Raw genomic sequence first — 16,111 nt, 5'->3', positions numbered from 1 at the left:
CCTTAACCGCAGCTGTTGGTGCTACTTCAGCAGAAGTCACGCCAGTCACCTCTGGGTTTGACACCCTGGGGGATGTACCCAAGGTACGGCATGTGCAGCCTGCAACGGAATAGAGAATTGAGCCGTGTCTCTGGAGGAGCAGGCCAGATCCTGAGCCACGGGGTTATTGTTCTTGTCCGCTGCGGCCGTGCAGCCTCCGCTGGTTTTCATGTGAGCAATGCCGCAAAAATCCGAGTTCTTTGCCACAGAGCTCTCACCCCAGCTCTTACTAATGAAGTGGCTTACACTGTATTTTGTTATGCTGTGGTAAGTCTACAGAAAAGAAGCTGACCTGTAGTTTGGAGAAAGGTTGACCTTCGAAAGTGCTTTTCACTTTTGAAAGGGTATCTGATAAATATTTTTGCGAATTTTAGCTGAAGCGTTCCACTCTTATCTGCCTGCAGTGCAAACAGAAAGCCCTTCTGTCTTCATGCGGCACAAAGGAAAGGTATGACACAGTATGGAGACTTAGTTGTATTATCTGAAAACAAATTAATTACTCTGATGTCAATATTTTTTTAAGTGGGGAGGGAAAAATGAGAAAGTACATTATGACTTAGGAGCCAGAGCTCCCTAATGCGTTCTTGTAATACAAGGGAAAAGACAATGTGCTGTTAAGGCCTGGATTTGTTTTCATTCTGCGCAGGATCACCCATAGCAACTACGTATGCAAATAAATGTTTGCTATAGAAATGGCAGATGTGGAATGCTACAGACGGTATTTGAAGAGTATTTGTACTTTTATTTCTATGAGGCTTTAATACGACCCGGTTGTGTAGTCAGTAATGCCTGACGTTGCACACAGGATTTGTAGCAACTGGAAGTGAAGGTGAAAATGTGACATTGCTTTTACTTACCTTTTACACTTGTGAAAGTGCTCAGCTCTCAGCATTTTGGAAATACTGAATCCAGTCTTGTGCTTTTTATTTTTAGCTGCTTTTTAGACGGCTAATTTAGCCTTGCTACGTTAGTCCTGTTGCACTGCGTTTGTTTGACCACGTGTGATGAATGCTGACGGTAACACTGAAAGGTGAATTTATGCTGTCTTTATAGGCTCAGATACCTTATTGTCATTTTTTAAAACTGGTATCTAGGGATATTTCAAATCCCACGCAGAAACCTGGAGGGGGGGGGGGGGCTGAGACATAAAGTGCAGACAGAGGATAGATTTTCCTTTCTCTAATAGTAATAGCTTTTCTCAATTGTCGGTGTTTATACAAACACTTAAAGAAATCCTGGAATTACATAATTTGACCCTGAGTTACAGACTGTGTGCGTATTTTCCCAATTTATTTAAAAAGGAGCAAAGTAAGAATCATTTTGAAGTTTCTTCTGTTTGGCAACAGAAAGGGGAAAAAAAAAGCAAATCAGGAAAGGCTGAAAAGTTGCGTGACTTACCCTGGTCATCTGCAGCCTTCGGGGTATTGTGTTTATGGAGATATTCTTTAATTGTTGCAAAAAAAAAAAAAAAAAGGTCATTACGCACAGTCGGCAATCTGTGTCTAAGTCTGATAATAAAGTGAGTCTTGTGAGTTAAACCACATAGTCAGACCTGCCAAGTATTGTTCCTATTAATGCTGTATATCCTTAAAGTCACACAGGGGCCATTTTCCCACTGAGCTCCTGGCAGCAGTTGCCTGGGTAGGAGTTCAGTCCACCCCAGGACAGAGCACCCGAGCTCCTAAGCTCTGCATTAAGGCTGCAGCTAAGACTGTTTGGAAAAAAAGTATTGGATTTGATTAAAAATATCGAGCCGTCAGTATTTGGTTTTATTCCATGTTGAAATGAAGCTGAGACCATTAGGCATTTTTCTCAGAAAATAAATGTTGCACGGCCCCTAGCCCAGGGTATACTCACTTGAGAGGAGGAAGATGCTGGCTCTGCCTTAGAGCAGAGATAGAACCTGATTTTCCCATATTTCATGTGGTCATTCCAGATAACAACTATTTTGAGGCCAACCCAAAAACTCCTTCTGGAGCTGCTAAAAGATCACAGCAGCAATTTCGTCCAAACCACTGTGTTTCTGTGAAACATTCCAGTTTTCAGAAGATGATATTTTCTCTCTAAGACAATTTTCATCAAAAAAATTTCTCATTTAGCTCTAATCGTAAGGGCAATTTAAATGACTTACAAGGATTTCTTTGAGCCCGAAGGCTGTGAGGCAAGATCTGACAATATTACAATTAATTTCACCCTTCCTGGCCCGGGTCAGGTTACAGTGCTGGCTAAACACAGCCTGTCTTTGTGCTGCTTTATTTTGGAAAGGACTTGCCCTGAATGTATGTCTTGTCCTCAAAGAGGGCAAATGAAAAAATACGTTTTAGAGTGTCTCTGATTCACGTGGGATTAGACCTGGTTTGTGTTAGGCTCAAACAACGCGGTATCTTAAAGTTTCTGGCAGAAATTATTGGTCCGTTGTTTTGTTTGTGTGTATTTAAAACAGAGGGCCTTCTTCAATGGCTTCTTCATCTAAGAGTTGCTAAAATAGAGATGGCTGCTGTTGTTTTGGGGAGGAGGGGCTTATTTTGTGTTGTAGCCCAAGTGCCCAGAGCATCCCAGTCCCAGGCTTTTGAAGCTTTCTATTATATTTTGGGGGTTTGCTGGTCTATCTTAAGCAGTTAAAAAAAAAACCCACAACAAAAAGCTAAAAGACCGGAAACCAACCTCCTTGATTTCCCTCCCCACCAGCCAGCGGTGGAATGGCAGTCAGTGTAAGACTTTGGTGTTGCAGGAGAATCTTAGAATTATAGAATCATAGGATGGTTTGGGTTGGAAGGGACCTTAAAGCCCGTCTCATTCCAACCCCCTGCCCTGGGCAGGGACACCTCCCACCAGCCCAGGTTGCTCCAAGCCCCGTCCAACCTGGCCTTGAACCCCTCCAGGGATGGGGCAGCCACAGCTTCTCTGGGCAACCTGTTCCAGGGGCTCACCACCCTCACAGCAAAGAACGTCTTCCTCAGATCTCATCTCAATCTCCCCTCTTCCAGTTTGAAGCCATTACCCCTTGTCCTGTCACTACGTGCCCTTGTGAAAAGTCCCTCTACTTGAGTTTCTCTTGTCTGGCTGTTGCCTCCTTAGCGTTATTGCCCAATGTGTACAGGTGTTAGTTCTGGGGAGGTGGGTGTAAAAGCTTTTAGATGTAGGAGGAAAGAAAGGAAATAATTGTATATGTGTATAAAATGATTTCTAGCTGTCATGGAATGAGTTAAATGTAACTAAGCCGGAAAACTGACAAATGACATTGTGAATCAGTCATCTTTATTATGATTTTGTGAAAGAGAAAACTGAACTTCTGTCACACGGGGCAAGCGTGTTTAAAAGTCTCTTACGGTCTTGTTTTACTTAAAAATCTGCAAGTTCTGGTGGCTGAATGTCCTTACAGCACTTCCCTGGGTTTCTGGCCCTTTGTACAGCCACAGGAGTTGGTCAGGTGTAAGGGGTGAAGTAAGGAAATAGTCAAACATTTCAGAAACCAGTTAATGTCTGAGGTCATCTCCAAGGTACAGCGAGATTCCTCTATGCCACGAGGCCTTTAATTATGGGGGAAATCCTATTTAAAGGCCTATAACGTTTCTGTGGTTGTAATAAAATATCCTGCGTAACCAGGTAGTAAAATCTCAGTGGGCAAATCTCAATCTCTTTCTCATTTTGTTCTTCTTTAGTGCCCAGCTGTTGTTGATATTCCTTAAACAAATCCTCTTCTGCTATTTTCAGTTTGTGTCGATGGGGAACCAAGAAAAGGAGGAGCAGTGAGGGCTCTGTCGGAGGTTCGTCACTGGAAAGTGAATTAAGATGAAACATTTGAAACATTAGGGTAGTGAAAGCTCTTCTGGCTCATGGTAGCAATTATTCAAGAGAATAAAAAATAGCAATAATGATAATTATGGTATTGCAAACAAAGCGTGGGTAGTGGAAGGGCGAAAGGCGGTGTCTGTGGCCTGTGCCTGGTTGTTTCCTGTCCTGGGCTCCCTTTCACCCACGTGAAAAGTCATCTCTGTCCATATGTAGGCCTCTTCTTCCTGCCCCCCTTCCCATGGGCACTTTATGCTTCTTTTCCCGCTTCAGATGGATTTGGCACCGAGGTTTTGCCTTTTCCCTAACGAGACATCCCAGGACTGGGACCCAGAGCCGTGTGCTGGACCACTGCTTGTCCCTCAAAATCACTGCCCGGGCAGCTGCAAATTTTCCTTCCTTATCCAATCTCCACATACCTTCAGATCTTCTGATTTCATAAAAGGTTCAGTGATTATAGGGTGTTTCTCCTTGCACCTTAAATAGAATCATAGAATCGTCTAGGTTGGAAGAGACCTTTAAGATGATTGAGTCCAACCGTTAACCTAACACTGCCCAAACCACCACTAACCCATGTCCCTCAGCACCACATCTACACGTCTTTTAAATACCTCCAGGAATGATGATTCCAGCCCTTCCCTGGGCAGCCTGTTCCAATGCTTGATAACCCTTTCAGTGAAGAAATTGTTCCTAATATTCAATCCAAACCTCCCCTGGCACAACTTGAGGCCATTTCCTCTTGTTCTATCGCTTGTCACTTGGGGAGAAGAGACCAGTCTCCAACTCTCTACTGCCTCCTTTCAGGGAGCTGTGGAGAGCGAGGTGGTCTCCCCTCAGCCCCCTTCTCTCCAGGCTGAACACCCCCAGCTCCCTCAGCTGCTCCTCATAAGACCTGGCCTGGCGTGCCTGCTGGGAACAAGCTCCTCCGCTCCCAGGGGAGGGCAAGTACAGGGATGCTTCAGGCATCCCCATGCTTAAATGGGTCACTCTTGTATGAGGACCACCTGAAAGTCAGCAATTTAAAAGGGCCACCCAATGCCATTGGGAGCCAACGTTGGGAGCGTGGTGAGCAAGAGCCCCACGATGAAGAGGCTGCGAAAGCCCAGGTGAAGCTGGAGGGAACAATCCTCACCCGAACTAACAGTGGAGCTCCTTGTTGGGAGTGTGTGTCAATCACGCCGAGCTCAACTCAAGAGTTTACCCTGGGATTCTGCAGCCTTTGGGAGAATCAGCGGTTTCAGTCTTGGGGCAAGTGTTTATTCAGTCTAGTAAAAACATGAAAAAAGAGAATAAATCTGTATTGACCCAGGGTGCTTTCTGTGCTGCAATATGGTGTAAAACCTTCAGAATGAGTTTTTCTATAAAGATAACATCATTGAGCTGCCCTCCTGTACGTACTCAATCACAATTTGTGTTACTTCATCACAAAATCATGAAGTGTGAGGAAGAAGATTATAAGGTGTTACAGTATTTATCCTGATAATTGAAAACACGCATGACGCTCGAGCTTTGGCCGTTCAAAGCAATAACCCTGGGTGACTTCAAATACTGTGAAAGGAGTTAATCATCGATTTCAGAATGTGTCAAGTTTATTGATCTTGTTAACAGGAAAATACGTGTGGTTACCTTGGTGGGGAAGGAAAGCAGTTATCATCTGACCTGTTATTAGTTGGATGCTATTATTGATGCCTGAGCCAACAAAGATCCATGTTAAGCAAAAAATTAATCGCAAATGTTACCCTGCCGTAGTTTTCCAGGCAAATTTCTCGTGTCAGTAAATTTACTTTAAATAAATAAATTTTCTCTCACTCCTGATTTTGCTCGAGATGAATGGGCGCATTCTTTCGCCGCAGTTCTGCCTGGCAATTAGCACCGAGAACACTTAGCAAGCTGATCCCCTTTCAAGGTTCACAGCTAGTTTAGAGATTTGGAAGGTTTGGAGGCAAGAAGAGGCCGTCGCAGTCCTCCGTGGAGCCATCCCAGGGAATACACAGGCTCTAGTACTTCTCTCGGGTATGTTATGTTCCAAATCCAGTGGTTTTGAATTAGCTCGGGCACATCCTTGGAAAAAAAAAGAAAGACAGACAGACGTGTCATGTTGATTTTATCTGCCTTTAGCTTCTGAACATGCTTGTGCTGTGTCAAGCCAAATGCCTGTATAAGATTCTAAATATACAAACATCGTTATCTTTACAACCCAACGCCTGACTTTGCCAAAGCGCCTCTGAGAGGTCTCTTTTCCGTAAGCTCCTGGGAATCGCCACCAGCTCTGTTACCGCCTCAAATCCTGCATTGTTTGGGCTCCGTTTGAGCCGTTGCGCTGTTTTGTCTTGGTCGGTGTAAGGCCAGCAGACCTGGGGTCGCTCGGCTCTTTCCACCCGGGGTGCGAGGGCTGCCGGGGAGATCAACAGCCGTGAAGAGATCACGGGAATGTTGCCTTTGACCGTTCTTGGATGCAAGACCGCAATGCTGCCTTGACCCACCTATGTTTAAAAGATCTGGTTTTAGTAGGTGCTGTCTAATGTCTTCTTTAGTTACTTTTGGAACATAAACTATTTTATTGTATTTATATGATAAGAAAATAAATACACTTCCTTTCCATTTTTGTTGACTGTTCCACCATTTCCATCTTGTGAGAAACAAATATGAATTATGGCACAATCTCTTCATCTTGGACCTAAAAGCATAGTAAAAGCCTCCTCTGTACTGTTTGCAGCTATGCTGGTTTCAGAAATCTCTTTGTCTGACTTTTGGTGATTTTTTTAGCATCTATTTAAAATTTGGTGGTGTCAGTTTTTCCACCACAACGCAATTTTCCTCTGCAAATTGGCCCAGGCACAAGTAGGAGGTGAGGATTTGACCTTCCGTGGGTGCTCTGTCATTTGCAAATTTGAAAGAAACAGAAGATAATGAGAGAAAATATTATTTTAGCAGTGATAAATGTGAAGGAATGATCTGGAGAGTGTTTGCTTTGCGTTAGGAGCTGTGTTTGGGGCAATAGTTGGCATCAGGAGCTGCGACTGTTTCAGAGTCTGATCTCAGCTGTTCAGGGATGAACCCGGAGAAATTCCATGGGTTTCTGCGGAGCTGCTCCGTGTTTTTCCTCAGTGTGCATAACCCAGGAATGTTCCTCCGTCCTTGGCCCATAAGGCATTTTTGTGAGACAAAGTAGGCAATCGTGGTCATGCCAAAATAAAGTTCCTTGGCTGGATAAAAGGAGCAAGGGTGTATAAATACCAGCGTTTCCTTTGATTCTTGTCTCACACACACTGTGCATAAATCGCTTTGCTGCTTGGATGGTATGTGTGCATGCCTTTTTAAATGATGTCTGGCTTAATCCTTATTTAATTTTTTATGCAGTTCTAAAATACATGTTTTATATTACCAGACCACGATAAGAGTTAGTGTTGATACGAACCAGCATTTCACCTACTCAAAGATAAAAAAGCAGCTTTTAGATTCGATAAAGTGCAACTGCAAAAGTATGCCGGGACAGACTTTATTAAAACAAGGTTCCAGAAACAGTTCTATTATTTTAACTAATATTTTTCCAGTGAGGGAATGCCTTAATATCATACGTAACGTGCATATAACCTTATTGATACCAATTAATTTCAGAATTACTGCTGAAATTTTGGTGTCGCGCGGCTGAGGCCACCACGCCGTGCTGAGACAGGTGGGAAGCCTGGCGGACACGGCTGCGTTTTCCTACCGAGCGATGGTACGGCCCATATCATGAGTACTCCCAACATAGTTTCCGTCAAAGCGCACCAGTAATCGTGTAAAATGGCTTAGAAGTTTGTGATCCGTTCCCAGCGGCAAGTTGGCATAATTACTTCTAACGCAAAATTCGATCGAATTACTATTCTCAATTGCTGACACACTGGAATAATAACATAAAACTGAATAAAGCAATTGGGAGAGTTTTATTTGTTAGTAAATATCAATAAATCGCATCTCCTGCAAATTTGGACATGTCCAGAAAAATACGTGCCTTTTCCTTCTCCCCCCATTTGAATCATAAAAAACATGGTGCTGGCTATGGGGGGAGGAAAGTGGTTTTTTCTCACCTGGAATACCAATTATTGGCTGTAAATGAGCTGCAGATCGTCTTTATCTTACATGTTTTCTACAAACACCTTACTGCAGGCGAGCTGGGCTTTTCTTTGAGTTGTTCAGACAAATGCTTTAGGCTTGTAGTGTTTTGAACTGGTTGGTCTTGCAAAATTAGATGTTTCCACCTTTATTTACCACAATAAAAAAATTAAAAAAAAAAAAAAAAAAAAAAGAAGAGGTCAGAATTCCCGTAATAATTCTTTTAATGCTGGTGCCAGCAAACAGGCAGGGAGGCGTGTTGCAACGTATTCACTCTTTTGGGGTAGCAAGAGGAAAAGGCAGCACCTGCCTTTTTTTTTTTTTTTTTTCTAAGAACAAAAGTTTTAGAAGGGATTTGGCCCATTTCTGAGTAGAAAGCTGCCGGTTTTACACAGTTCTTCCTTCAAATCAGGATTTTCAGAATTTAGGGCCAGGCATCCTTCTCAAGGCTGACCAAAATATGAATATTTTGGTCCCGAGACGGTTACCAAAGCGTGGTTGCTTCACGCTGGTCTGTGCAGCCCACGTAGAGAGGCAAAATGCTTTTAAAGAAAACAAACAAGTTCTCCGAGCCTTATCCAATTACCATTAGGGAATGGATGGACGGATCTTAATTTTCACTGAAGCATATTTTCACTCATGTTTGTTGTCTTAAGAATGAGTTTCTTATCTCGAAAGCAATCTTTTTCACAAGACATTCTCAGTTTAATATAACTCATGCTAGCCTTTAAAGCAGACTGGCTATTCCCAGCTGAGGAGCCTCTATTTATGTGTCTGTCAGGGGCAGAATTTACGCTAGACCTGCGAGTTACGTGAACTTTGGATGTTTTCACAGTTGTTAAACTTGACCAGCTATTTCAATAAGACTGACTGCTTAAAACGGTCTTGGACTTTACCAGCTGCCCCCAGCCGAAGTATGAGTATGATGCTCATAAACCCAGCAACCCCCGGACTGCTCGTCAGTGGAGAAAAACACTTGACGTAATTCCTTGGAAGGCCATTTAGAAAAATATGTTTACCACTACATTTATAAAGGAGTCTGGAATTTCAAATCATGGTTTTCCATGTAGCTGCTCTCCATCCCCTGTCCTTCCTTTGCAGTTCCTGACCTCTCCCATCAGGGCAAGAGTTACCACGTGGAGAGGAACAAGGCTCTATGCCTGTAAAATCAGTTATCAACAATTAATTTTTTGGTATTTGGCTTAATATTGGGGCATCTAACAGCAATGCAAAATGCTGAGCAGGTACAGCGCTCATGTTCAGGTACCGGCGTGCTGACGTCCCTCTCCGTACCCTTGTGTTAAATAAAAGAAAAAGCAACATAGCCAATTTTTGCAGTAAGTTTGAGCTTATTACTGTTATTCTTTGTAGCAATTGTGGACTATAGTAGTTACTGATGGGTGCAAATTTTTGATCAGATAATAGTTTAAACATGCTAACGTTATATGTATTATTTTTAATTAACTCGTGCCGAGGTATGTGTTTCACTTTTAATTCAAGTGTCAGATTTGTGAAGTCTGTTTTCCATCATGCTTAAGGTTAAAATATTAGGTCACCAGAAGAAAGACCTATTTGAGTCACATAAGACAAATTAGATGTTAGAAAGAAGGAGAGGGGAGGGAGGAGCAGAAATGAAGCTGTGACTTCAGAAAATAAGGTAAAGCAGGAAAGAGTGAGTGAGAGAGAAAACGGGCTGCAGAAGTTCTGAAACTCATTTTTGTAGTGTTCAGTATCAACTCTTGGTGCTTACAAGTTTTTTTCTCAGTTAGGAATAGTTCAAAGCTGTATTTGCAGTGTCCTGACACCCAGAAAGGAGTGGGATATTGCCTTCCGTAAGAAGTCCCTCCCGGGCAAAGAACAATTCTCAATAGTTATATCAGGGAATAAACCAGGTCTTTAAGACATGTTGCTGGAGAATGGGAAGTTTGGATGTCCTTCCATAGGAGAGAAAGAAAAAAAATGCCTAGGATGCAAATGGAGATACTTTCCCATGTTATTTAAATAGTCTATGTATTAACACCGTAAAAAATTGACTTTTACTTTAGATTAAATGTTCAGTTTTTGTATTCTCCTTGATGAATGTGTGTTGTTTCCTGTGCATTGCAGAAGACTTGACTATCCTGTTGCAAAGGTTAGTGTGTGTCATGCAGCGCCGAGCAAAACCTCTTTTGCTGGACACTTGAGCGGTTTCGGTCGTCAGCAATGAATAAGCAGTTGTGAGAGAGACAGGAATCATTAGCAATGCTAACTGCAAACTGGAAAATTTAAAATGTTAATTTTTCCTTAAAAAAGGGACATCTGACAGAAGAGATTTAATGTAAGGCAAACAGAAAGGTGTTACTTTAAAACCTTGTTGTTATTCTCGCCCTCTTCTGATCGCAGGGGTTCAAAGTAGCCTTCTCCCTCCTGTTTCCTCAACCCAGTGCTCCTCGGAGGACGCGGCTCCTCATGCGTTACAGCCTGGTTATGCCCCACTTTTGGTGTAAAAAGACCTTCTCATGTGGCATCGCTTGCATGAACAGTCGCTCTGACGCCCCATGATGCCTGTAAAATATTTGGGAATAAAGCCCTTAATGTCCAGATCAAGCCGTTTGAAAGGTGACCCAACCTTGACTGTATTTCTCTTACGTTTAAGGTTTCTTTTTTTAATATGCCACAAAGGTGAACTTTTCTGTATGCTGTGAGGGGGGAGAAAATCAAATTTGTGGGGGAGATGCACAATATAATCTGCAATTTATTTTATTGCTCAACAAAATCTGAACGACCTGCATAACTTCATGTGACTAAATAATGAATAAATTCCTTAGTATTAGGGATTTTTATCTGACTAGAGACTGAGTGTAAGCTAAGTATGTCCTTTGTGATATGACCTATTTGTAGTACTATGCATATGCTCCTGGCAGACCCCGAGGGGCAGAAGGGTGTGTTGTTCACCCATTCCTATGTGGGAAAGTGGTACAAACCTGTAGTAACTCTCCCATGTGGCAGTGATGGAGAACAGTCTCCAGGGAATATCAGCTGCCTGGTCAAATAGGTCGCTTAAATACTTTTTGTGCATATGAAAGCAATGACGTGTTTGATGAAGGAGCTCCATCAGATCTGGTGGCTTGATACTACTTGTACGGATAGAGCTGCACCAAGCTGTGATGGTTGGGCATGGGGGGAGCTGACAGGGCGGTGGTTGGGCAGGAAGGGCTGATGGAGTGATGGTTGGGCATGGGGGGGCTGATGGAGTGATGGTTGGGCATGGGGGGGCTGATGGAGTGATGGTTGGGCATGGGGGGGCTGATGGAGTGATGGCTGGGCATGGGGGGGCTGATGGAGTGATGGTTGGGCATGGGGGGGCTGATGGAGTGATGGTTGGGCATGGGGGGCTGATGGAGTGATGGATGGGTATGGGGGGCTGATGGAGTGATGGTTGGGCATGGGGGGGCTGATGGAGTGATGGATGGGCATGGGGGGGCTGATGGAGTGATGGTTGGGCATGGGGGGGCTGATGGAGTGGTGGTTGGGCATGGGGGGCTGATGGAGTGATGGATGGGTATGGGGGGTGCTGATGGAGTGATGGTTGGGAATGGGGGGGCTGATGGAGATGCGGCAGTTGGGCTGTAGTACACTTTGAGGCTCCTCATAAAACATGCATTCAAAAGGGCCTCAGTTATTAGGGATTTGGGCAAAAATCTGAGGGATGGGGCTGAGAAGCTTAGTTGGAAGAAGTCTCTTCCCTTTGCCTGTCTTATTTCATGTCCAGCTTCCCAGCGCAGAGCCTGAGGGTTGCTCTCTCACCGTGTAGGAGATGAATGTGGATGTGGTGTGGTCCGGTCCTCTCCATCCTCTCCCGAGGGCCATGAGAGCAAGGGCCAGAGCCCCAGCGGGGCGGAGGGGGAGTCTGGTATCGCTCCGGGCAGAGCGGCTGCAGCCGATTTATGGGGTGAAGCTGATGATCGTTCCATCAAAAACTCCTTATCTAAAGGTTAATGCCTGATGAGAGGTGGATAAGGAACGTGTGTGTGAGATCATTGCAGCTCCGTGAGGGAATCCAGGAGGAGGGAGTGTGTTTTTCTGTGCAGTACAAAGGCTTGATAGAAGAGGCAACGTTTAGCGCTTATCCTGCTTGACTGCTCTTCAAAAACATTTTGCTTTTTTTCTTTCCTCTGCATCTAGAAACTTGGACGAACCGACCTTCCAAACGTAACCTTAAAATAGCTTTGTCAAACAAAAAACATAAGTGCAAGAAGTTTCCTGCCATTTCCATAACTGCGAGCATATGATTTGCAGTTCATCTTGAATAATGATGTAAGAAATCTGCCAGGAAAGATCCAAACGCTGTTACCAGGGTCGTTTCCTAACCAGCTGCAGCTGCCGAGCCAGCGCGGCCGGCTCGCACCCTCACTTGCAGGAATGCCCATTGACCGCGCAGGAGGACTTTTGGTAGGGAAAGGATTGTTATAAAGTGTTTAAGAGGAGAAAAAGAGTGAATCTCAGAGGCTAACACCCCAGCTAATTTATTTATTTTTGGCCAATATTTATCTGAAATTCATGGCCACCGTTATTGGTGGCTTTTGCTTCCCTGAAATGAGTCATTCTGATAGAGACACTGTAAAACTTTCTTACGATGACAAAGAAAAACAGGCAGTAATTGCCTCGGTGTGTCCTTGCCAAGGGATTAATTGCATGAGAGATGTATTTTATTAAGCTTCCAAACCCGTGGATGCTGCCGCGCTGCCCAGCTGAGGTTAGTAGAAAACACATGTCAGCTCCCACCAGTGATGTTTATGTCTCTGCACAAACCTGCCTCCTTTCACCACCGACATCCCCTAACGAGAAGTGACTGGGGGAAGGGAGCGCAGCGATACGCGGCCCTGAGAAACGCTCAGACCAATCTGTTTGGGTAATTGTAAGATTTTTTTTTTTTTTTTTTGAGGGGGAGGGGGGTGTTCAGGGAATTTTGTCTGCCCCAGTTTTAGTGGAGAATGGCTATAACGTGGCCCCGGCGCTGGCCCCGGCCACTTGGTGCCATCCCCCGTGCAGAACAGCAGCCCAAACTCACATCCACTGGGGATGCTTTACCTGTCTCTGGATCAGGGGCATCCTGTTAAACCGGCTATCAGCCTGGAATGTTTGCTAACAACTAACTATCTAGTTACCTAGGCAGATCATATTTGCTTATTGAATTTTATTATTGTTATTTTTTGGAACCAGGTGTATCAGCGGTGCTAGGGGACTCTGTAAATTTAATGGTGTCAAAGGACAGCAGTATTAATTTTTTATTTTCTGCCTGTGCTTTTCTAGTGAGCCATTTAAACCCTAGCTGCCCTGCAACTTTAAAGGGGTGTCAGAGCAGCAATAGCTTATATTACACAGAACTTTTCCTTAAATTACACAGTGACGTGCGAGTCTGGGCAATTCTCTTCTTTTTGCAAAGTAAAATGCAGCCCTCACATTTCTGAAATATTGTTATGAAACAGAGCCAATATGTTCCCATTTTCAAAGCAAGGCACAAGCAACAGGGTTTTGCTCTTTGGAAAGTATGACAGAATATTATTCATCTGTTTGCTTTAAGGGATATCTGCCAAGTAAAAACCCCTTTCGTTTTATCCCGTGTGAAGCTGGAACACGAGTGCAGAGCAAAATACCATTTATTTAACAATGCACGAATAATTTACATGGCATTAATGCATGTAGAGAGGCTCTATTGGATATATGTAATAATAAAAAAAATAATTTACCGATACACCTTTTAATTAACTGCAAAGTTTTCTAGAGCATGTTTCCCTCCCCCGTGCTGTCACCTATCAGCATTCATTATGAACCCCCCCACTAAAGCGTCACCCCCTGTAACCCCAGTTTTAGGTTGCAGATTTGTGGGTGCCTGACCCAGGTGTTCAGCAGGACCCTTTCAGTGCCACCCGTGCGAAGGCAGAGGAGTCTCCCTGCGGATCCCGGCTGTGCCAGGGCATTTTCCCGTGCCGGGATGACAGGAGCGGAGGCGTCTTCCGTTGTCGCGCTGCGGCAAGCAGCAGTTTCTCCTGGGGACAGAAGGGTATAAAGCACTTGGTTGTCTGAACTACGCAACGCTGGCTGCCTTTTCCCATCAGTACTCTGCTGTCGGATATAAATTATTTCGATAAACAGCTCTGACTAGTTTAGTGCTATGGTAGAACATTTATTTTTTTTTAAGCAAGACAAAATGCCTTTCACTTTGTAAGTGAAAAAAACGTCTGGACGGTCGTCACACAGAGCCAAAGCTGCTCGCTCCATCTCCACTTGGTTGATCTTGGAGATAATACAGCATTTATTTGCTTTTGCTCTTCAAATCGGTAAATCTTCATAAATCAGTCCGGCTTTGCGCGCACACCTTAATCCCGTGCTGGCTTTACAGGGCCGTCTTCCAGTGTCACTGCGTGTTATGGTGTCCTCTCCCCTGCTGCTTTTATTAATCCTCACTCTCTCTGTGTACACTCCCCTATTTACATTGCTGCCAGTTAGAGATTTACTTACCAAAATAATGGTAACCCAGTGATCCCATCTAACCAACTAACAGACCTAAGCATGAGCGTGTATCCTAGCGGGCTGGGGTTGGAACAGGCAGCGGCGGGGAGAGCGATGCTCCTACCTCTTGTCTTGGGACACTCGCAGCATTTGGGACTTTGTCCTGCCTTATCCTGCATCTCTCCTTTGCCCATTTTCGCTCAAGGTATCAAAATTAGTCCTGTATTGTGATTCTTTCTCGTTGGGTATTAAGGTATCAAAATTAGTCCTGTATTTGTGATTCTTTCTCGTTGGGTATTCAGGCAAATCCTTCCTAAAGCAAAAGGAAAAAAAAAAAGGGGAAAAAAAACAGAAAGAAAGAAATGCATGGGGTGTGGTAGAAATGACCACACAATTACACCATCTTTGGAATATGTATTTTTAATACATTGGATATTGTAAAAATAAATACACCATGATCTCACAAGGTTCAGTTTTTCTATTAATTTATTAAATACTTCTAAGTGAACTCATGTTAGAGCCTGGTTACAGAGCTTTTGCTAAACTTAAGTTCCTGGACCCGTTGTTGACATTTGCTGGGAACGTTGTTTAGATTCGGGCAATTTCTGGTAATTTAGAACAAGACTGGGAAAGAAAAGGAGGTGTGTTGGGAAGTGGACTTTGACGGAGAATCTTGCAGAAGTGGTTTGTCTTTAGAAACTGGACTGCAGAGATGCGTTTGGTGGATTCCCTGCAGCCCCTCCAGGTTTAGGGCGAGCTGATAAGAAGCAAATCGCAAACTGATTGTTACTGTTTTTCGGCTGCTGCAAACTACCTCGCCTGGTTTGCTTGGGGATGCCTAAAAAGCCGCTGCTGTTTCAAGTCAGAGGCAATTAGAAGTTCTCCCCGGTTTCAGGCTGCAACAGCAGCGCTGGGGGGCAAAACCAGCCTTTCCATTCCCTGGAGCCGTCAGGCCGTGAGCAGGTGAGATAAAGAGATCTCTCCTGATACAGCCCACCTACCTCCCTCCTCTGGGATCCCACTGCAAAGGCAGAGATTTCAGTCCTCCCTTCCTTTCCTTTTACCTTTTCAGACATTACTGAATCTCCCGTAAGAAACAGCCCCCTGGGGAGCTCCTAGTAACGCGTGGCTGTCTCGGCGGTGGCTGTCTCGGCAGCGCCTGCGATGCTCGGTCCTGCTGCCTCTGCTGATCCTGCCTGCGCCTGGAAAAGGGGCAGGGAGTTAGTGTCGCACGGGAAGCGGCAGACATCAGTAACGGGGTAACCTTTACCGGGAGGAACACCTCCAGCGTGGGTACGAAGCACCCCTGCCTCTCGACAGCGCGGGGGTGCGGCAGTGGCGCAGACGCGGCGATGGATGGTGTTTGGTGGATGGATGGTTTGAGGCCCAGTCTCAAACCGCTCAGCCTTTTCTGAATGTGCTTTTGCATTCAGCATGAGACCTTTGCGGGTGGAGCCGTCGACATGCTTTTGCTTTCGTGTTTACGTCTTCAATATGCCAAATCCAGGTGGGGTGCACGAGAATGTCCCAGGGAGAAGAGCGGGGTCCGGCTGAGCACTGGGGTACCGCCGAGAAGGCCATGGGGAGGGGCTGAGCACAACGCAAAGGGAAGGAGGAGAAGCATGAACTTGCACCGGCCGTTCTCTGGTTTAGGGCTGGTTTATTATTTTGTTACCGTTTCGGTATGTGAAAA

General features: G+C 44.6%; 1 protein-coding gene across 1 annotated transcript in view; it reads left to right on the top strand.

The window, feature by feature from the left end:
• ROR1 (receptor tyrosine kinase like orphan receptor 1) overlaps positions 1 to 16,111 on the top strand; it is a 174,980-nt gene that overhangs the window by 139,173 nt on the left and 19,696 nt on the right. The window lies entirely within an intron of this gene.

Source organism: Chroicocephalus ridibundus, chromosome 8, assembly GCF_963924245.1.
Source record: "Chroicocephalus ridibundus chromosome 8, bChrRid1.1, whole genome shotgun sequence".
Classification (NCBI taxonomy): Eukaryota; Metazoa; Chordata; class Aves; order Charadriiformes; family Laridae; genus Chroicocephalus; species Chroicocephalus ridibundus.
The sequence above is the reverse complement of the archived record's forward strand: the minus strand, read 5'-3'. Positions and strand labels throughout refer to the sequence as shown.